The sequence below is a fragment of the Felis catus genome, chromosome C1 (assembly GCF_018350175.1).
Source record: "Felis catus isolate Fca126 chromosome C1, F.catus_Fca126_mat1.0, whole genome shotgun sequence".
Lineage (NCBI taxonomy): Eukaryota > Metazoa > Chordata > Mammalia > Carnivora > Felidae > Felis > Felis catus.
Window position 1 is genome coordinate 164,169,698 of NC_058375.1, and position 5,742 is coordinate 164,175,439.

Here is a 5,742-nt window from a genome sequence, read left to right on the forward strand (position 1 = left end):
CTTTGAAAGGGTGAAACCCATTCTCCTCAAAGCAACATCTGGAGAGCTAACACTTTTCAGGAAATCTCCAGGCGCTTCCGGGCATTCCGGGGAAGCTTAGAAGAGCCACCCGTCCCTGTCCTCGGATACCAGGCCTGCAGGTCAGAAGGCTGGCGCGTCCACCGCTGGAAAAACGTTCCGGGCGCTGCCCGCCCAGCTCGCCGCGGGGCCCTCCCTGCCCCAGGGCTCATTTTCCAGCCATCCCCGGGCGGTCGCCGGGACCGAGACCGAGTCCCCTCTCGCTGCGTCTGGCCAATCCCGGGCTTCTCCGACCCTGGTTGCGCAGCCGACTGCATCTGGCGGCTTGGAACAGCCCAGAGGCTGTGGGTCCTGGGCCGCTCGCAACAAGCCCTCGGCTTCCTCTGCGCCCGCGGCTGCGGTCCCACCTTGACATCCCCTGGTGTGTGAGATTGGAGAGCGTCTGTGACCTTCTTTAGCTTCTGAGGCGGCCGTGGGAGTAGGAATGCCCATCAGGTCCAAAACCAACGTTTATTTTCCTTTCCTTTCTCTTAAAAAAAAAAAAAAAAAATCCGGCCCCACAAGGTCACTAACGCCCAGGGACAGAGTTGTGTGAGAGACTGGAAGCGGTCGTTGATTTTCACCGGTGCCGTGAGTCTGGAAGCCGGTATAAACCAGGAGGCGTGGCCCTGCTCCACATCAGGGGTACTAGGATCCCGCCCGCGGTCCTGTCCGCCTTCTGGGCCTGCGAGGCCGCAACGGGTCAGGATCCGCTGGCCTGGGGAGAGTCGAGGCACCCGGGCGGCACTCTGCCAGTTCCAGGCTCTCTACCCTGCCGCAATGCGAGCTCCCCGCGGGCCGGACCCGCGAGCACCAGGTGGCGAATGCAGGACTCTCAGCGGGGCAGCTCGCCACTTCTGGGGCCAAGTCCCTGAGCATCTGGACTTCCGCCCTTTCCCCACTAGGCAGCCGTCCCTGTTCTCTAGCCCCACAAACCGCGCGGGGAGCTACGCGCTGGAGAGAGCTCAGGCGTGCGCAGCAAACGAGGGCAGAGAGCAGAAATGGGGCGAGTCACCCGCCAACGAGGCGGGCCGGGACTCCGGAACCACAAGTGAGGTCTGCCACTTTTCCGTTTTCACAGTGTCAAAGTTTCCGATGCACACCACTTCTCTGGGTTCAGTCTCCAATGACGTACTAAGAAGACACTTGCAGGCAGGACTTGGGTTAGGCCAAGCGGGAGCATGTCTGATTGCAGGCTTTCAAGAGTCTCATAAGGAAGGCAGGTCCGTTTCCCACGCGGAGAAACTAAGATTTCAACAGAAGATTCCAGAAGCTTAAGCCTGCGCTTAACTGGCACAGCCAGTGGCCTCAGTTCTCTGGGTCAGCCGTTCTCCCTCACCTGAAACCCAACGTCCCAACGGTTCCTAAGGATAGCTTGCGTTGGGCGTCCCCACGTGCAGGAGGTCAGGGTCCGCTTCTGTAGGTCTCCCAGGATGCTTTGGAGGCGGGGTGGAAAGCGCTGTTCCATCCTGGGCCCTCCCCGCACCCCCAGGCACCTGGGGCCACCGTGCTTTTAAGAACACTGTCACTCCACCTGACGGGAAGACCGCCCATCAAGCCGTCAACACCAGGGCAGGCAGCCCAAAGGCCCAGTCGCTGGTGGAGATCCCACACCTGAGACCGGCCCTGTGCTCACCAGGCACAGCCCTAGTCCTGCCCATAAATTTCAAAAGCTGCCAGGGAGGCTCCTGCCGGAAACTGACGTGCAGGGCCCACACCAGATCTCCTGCCTGGCCAGGGAAGACAGGAAAATTAACCACAATGACTGTTATTTACTGAACGTTGACTACGTGCCAAGCAAACTTGAAAGGGCTTTATTTTCTTAAGCAAGCTGCTCAACAATGCAAATGAAACAAGTTTCTATTATTATACCCATTTTACAGAACATCTGCATCTCTGAGATGCAGAGATCTGGTGATCATTTACCTGAGCTCTAGCCAAAAAGTGTCTGACATCCCACTGCTTTAATTTTAGAGGATGGAAAGTGGCAAGTGTTGGTGAAGGAGGTAGAATGTGGCCTGCAGGGCTCCCTGATCCCTTGGTTCTCCCAGGTCACTCATCAACAAAATGCTGGGAGGATTTCCAGGGGCACTGCTGGGGGGAGGGGCAGGGCAAGGAGGAGGGGGCACTGGGCTGAGGACTTGGAACCTAGGGACAGATTTACCTCATCTGGATTCCAATCTTGGCTCTGGGTGTTTTAGCTGTGTAGCCTTGGGCAAGTTGCTTCACCACTCTCGGCTTCCGTTTTCTCAGCTATGAAATGGGAATAATGCAGAATGCAGCCAGGTTACTCCTTGCGAGGATTAAATGAAGTAAGAGACTTGCTTTTTTCCTCTTGTTTTCCCTTTGCTTTCCTCATGCCTAGCACGGGGCCAGGGACGTAGAGAATACTCAAGATAAGGTCTTTCCCTTCCTTTTTGCTTTTCTGGAAGCAAAGCAGCCTGCACCCGGTGCCTCCCACCCTGCCCTAGCCACTACCTGACTCCACCGAGGCCTGGACCTACTGAGGCTCTGGGGCAGAGCATTTGGTGGACTGGCCTCGGCCTTGGGGCTCCCGGGAGCAGTGGCAAGGGAGGGGGAGGGTGCCGGAGGAAGGGAGCCAGACGGGGTCTGCAGACTCACCGCTCCTTCCTATTAACCAGAACGACTAATAGAACTTTAAACTCTAGTGTGAGCTTTACGCATACGAACTCAATCTTCACAACATCCATTAGGGTAGGGCTATCCCTATGTTACAGATGAGGAACTTGAGGCCCAAAAAGGACCAGTAACTTGCCTGTGGTCAGACCACCAACTAATGACAGAGAAGGTATTCAAACCAGGAGGCTATACAGCCTCCCACCTTGGGGAAGTTGAGGCTGTGGGAGGGAAGAGGTTAGTTAGAACCTGAGTCTGCAAGATTTCCCACAGCACCCTTAGGTCTAGAGGCCTACAGATGACCAGGCCCTGTGCCCCTGCCCCTGCCTCCCCTCCACACCAACTAGTTCCCAGATCTGGAGCCCGCTGCCTGACACCTTGACGTTGCAGCTCTGTCCAGTGTGTCCTCAGGCCTGGACCTACCTTGGGCTTTACTGGCCCTGAGTCTGATGCTGTCTCTGCCCAGCCTCCTGGCTGCCTCCATCATCAATCTGCCCCAGACACTACTCTGTCACTGTTCTGGGGGCCTTTCTGGGCCCAGGTCCCTCAACTCTGCAGGCCTGGGGCTCTTTTCTCTGCTTGCAGATCTGGTCAAATTTTTCCCATTTTTCTCTCCTGTAGAGACCTGTGGGGCATAGGGGACCTGTGTGCAGTTTCTGGTCCATTCCTTTTGCATTGGGTAGGAGTGCTTCCCCAGCTGGGGACTGCACCTAACCAGTCACTCACTGCCTCTGGGGAGGCCCTCCATCCTTCGCCTCTGACTAACGACTAACCTAAGGGTGGCAGTTAGGGCAGGCGTTTCCTGACCCCTGCTTTCCTCCCCCAGGAATTGAATCTCTATGGCCTTGCTGGCCCGCATCTCGGATCGCCCTCCCATCAGCAGCCCTGGGCCTCTTCTCCGTTCCCCCCATGTATCCATTCGTTCAATCAACATTTCTTGAGCCTCTATTCTGTGCATGGTTCTAGAGATCCTGAACAAAATCCTAGTGCTTGCCCTCCATCGAAGTTGAGGCCAATTCTTGGGAAAAACGGGAGTCCCTGAAGGGGAAGGGGAAGAAATCAAGGAAGTTTGCCAAAGGAGTTGGGGGACCCGAGAAGCTGGTGGAGTGTCCCCGAAAGGCCCCCCTGGACCTCACGTGGCCTCTCTCGGGACAGGCTGGGGGGTCAGAGAGGCGGCGCGCGCGGGGCTGGGAGCCCGGCTGAGCCCTTTGCTGACCTAGCACACGCCCCTAGGAGCCTCCCGCAGTTCAGCCAGCAGGGCTGTCCGCGACACACTCAGAGGTGGCCTGGCCGGGACCTGGACAGACATTGCCCTCCCCTCGCCACTCCTGGGCCCGCGCGTCTGAGTGGTGGTAATCCACGTCCGCAAAGCGCCCGCCCCCGGCCCCCGGGTGACCCGGACCGTCCGCGGGGCTGAGAGGCCTAGGCGGAATGCCTGGGGTGTGAGGGAGGGAGGGTCATGCAGGCGAAGGGCGAACACTAACTCGCTGGCGAGACCGCAGCCTTTACGCTTCTCCCCCACCCCGCGGCCTCGTTCCGTTCTCCTGGCTGCTTTGCCTCGGCGGAACCGTCTCGGAAACCGCCGGCATCACGCGTCCCCCAGGTTCCGCCCGCGGCGGCGAACACCGCCTGGCTCCTCCTGCAGCGGCCCCGACCCCCGCGGAGGGAGGGCGGGGAGCAGCGGGGTCCGCGGGGCGTCCCCCTGCGGCGGCCTTGGAGCCTCGCGCCCCTGCCGAGCGCAGACGCGACCCGTCTGCCCCCCGCGCCCAGCTCCACTCGCGCGGCCCTCTGGCCTCACAGAAACGCCGGCCACCCTCCCGTGCCCTTGCGCCTGGTCTTCCGCACGGAGCGCGGAATGGAGGGAGCACAGTCTGGGTGGACACCTCCCGGCTGCCGAGTCGCCGGGCTGCGCGCCCGGCCAGGGCTGAACTTGAGAAATCAGAACCCCTTCAGGGATTCGAAGCTGCGATCCGGGCAGCCCTTCAAGAAGCTGGCCCGCCCAAAGGAGGGATGGACCTGCCCGGGAGAGACCTCCAAGATGGGGTCGTGAGTCGGGAGGGAGAGGCCACCCCATCCCACACCGCCTCTGCAGCCCCCGGCTGCCTTCACCCAAGCCGCAACCTTCTGACCGTTCTAGAGGGCCAGGACCCTTCCTGTTTGGTCAGCACAAATGCAGGTCCCCCCAGGGGTGCACGCCATTCGGAGGGCAGCTCCCCAGCCTGGAGCTGCCCCTGTCACCGTTTGAGGCCCAGCCTCCTAGGACAGCTTAGCCGGGAGGCTGAGATCACGAAGCCAGAGTCTGGGACGCGCGGGACTGAACCACAGAGCCAGTTTACCCTCAGTAAAATGGAGGTGATAGTAGAAACTATATCGTACAGGTGTGGAGAGATTTAAATGAGTTAATATACCAAAGTGCTTTTGACAGTATCTGGAAAATGGAAGCACTTATATGTTAACTGCCCAAGATACACAAAAGGGGGGGGGGAGAGGATCGGGACAATCGAATGTAACGAGGTCCCAGTGGAACCCCCACTTTAATCTTCCTGTCTCCCCACAAAGCCTTCCGTCCTGGGGCCTTGATCTTGTCTGAGAGAACTTGAGTAGGCGTGACGATCGGGGTCGGCAAACCAGCGCTGCTCATGCAGGGAGAAGGGAAGGAGATTGAGACTTAGAATATGAGGCCTAACCTTGCCCTCCCGAAGTTTCCACTCCAGGGTGGAACTTGGGCTAGCCTCCCACCAACACCCCCAGAAAAGCTGCCAGTTTCGGCATGGGGATGCAAACAGCGCAGTCACCAGCTTCCTTGCCTCAGCTCTCCCCAAAGGGCTCATTAAATCCCCTCACCTGCAGCCCCCACCTCAGGAATAAGTTAAGTCGTTTTCTGGTGCGGCTTGGAGGAACCAAGGGGTCTCCAGAGGCTTCCAGATTTACCTATCCGGCCCCGCCCAGAGTCTCTCGGAGGGTGAACGCTGGGCCACGCAGGGGCACGATGTTCCCCTGGTGGTCAGAGCCAGCGTCCAAGGCTGGCTTTGAGGCGATGATTCATTA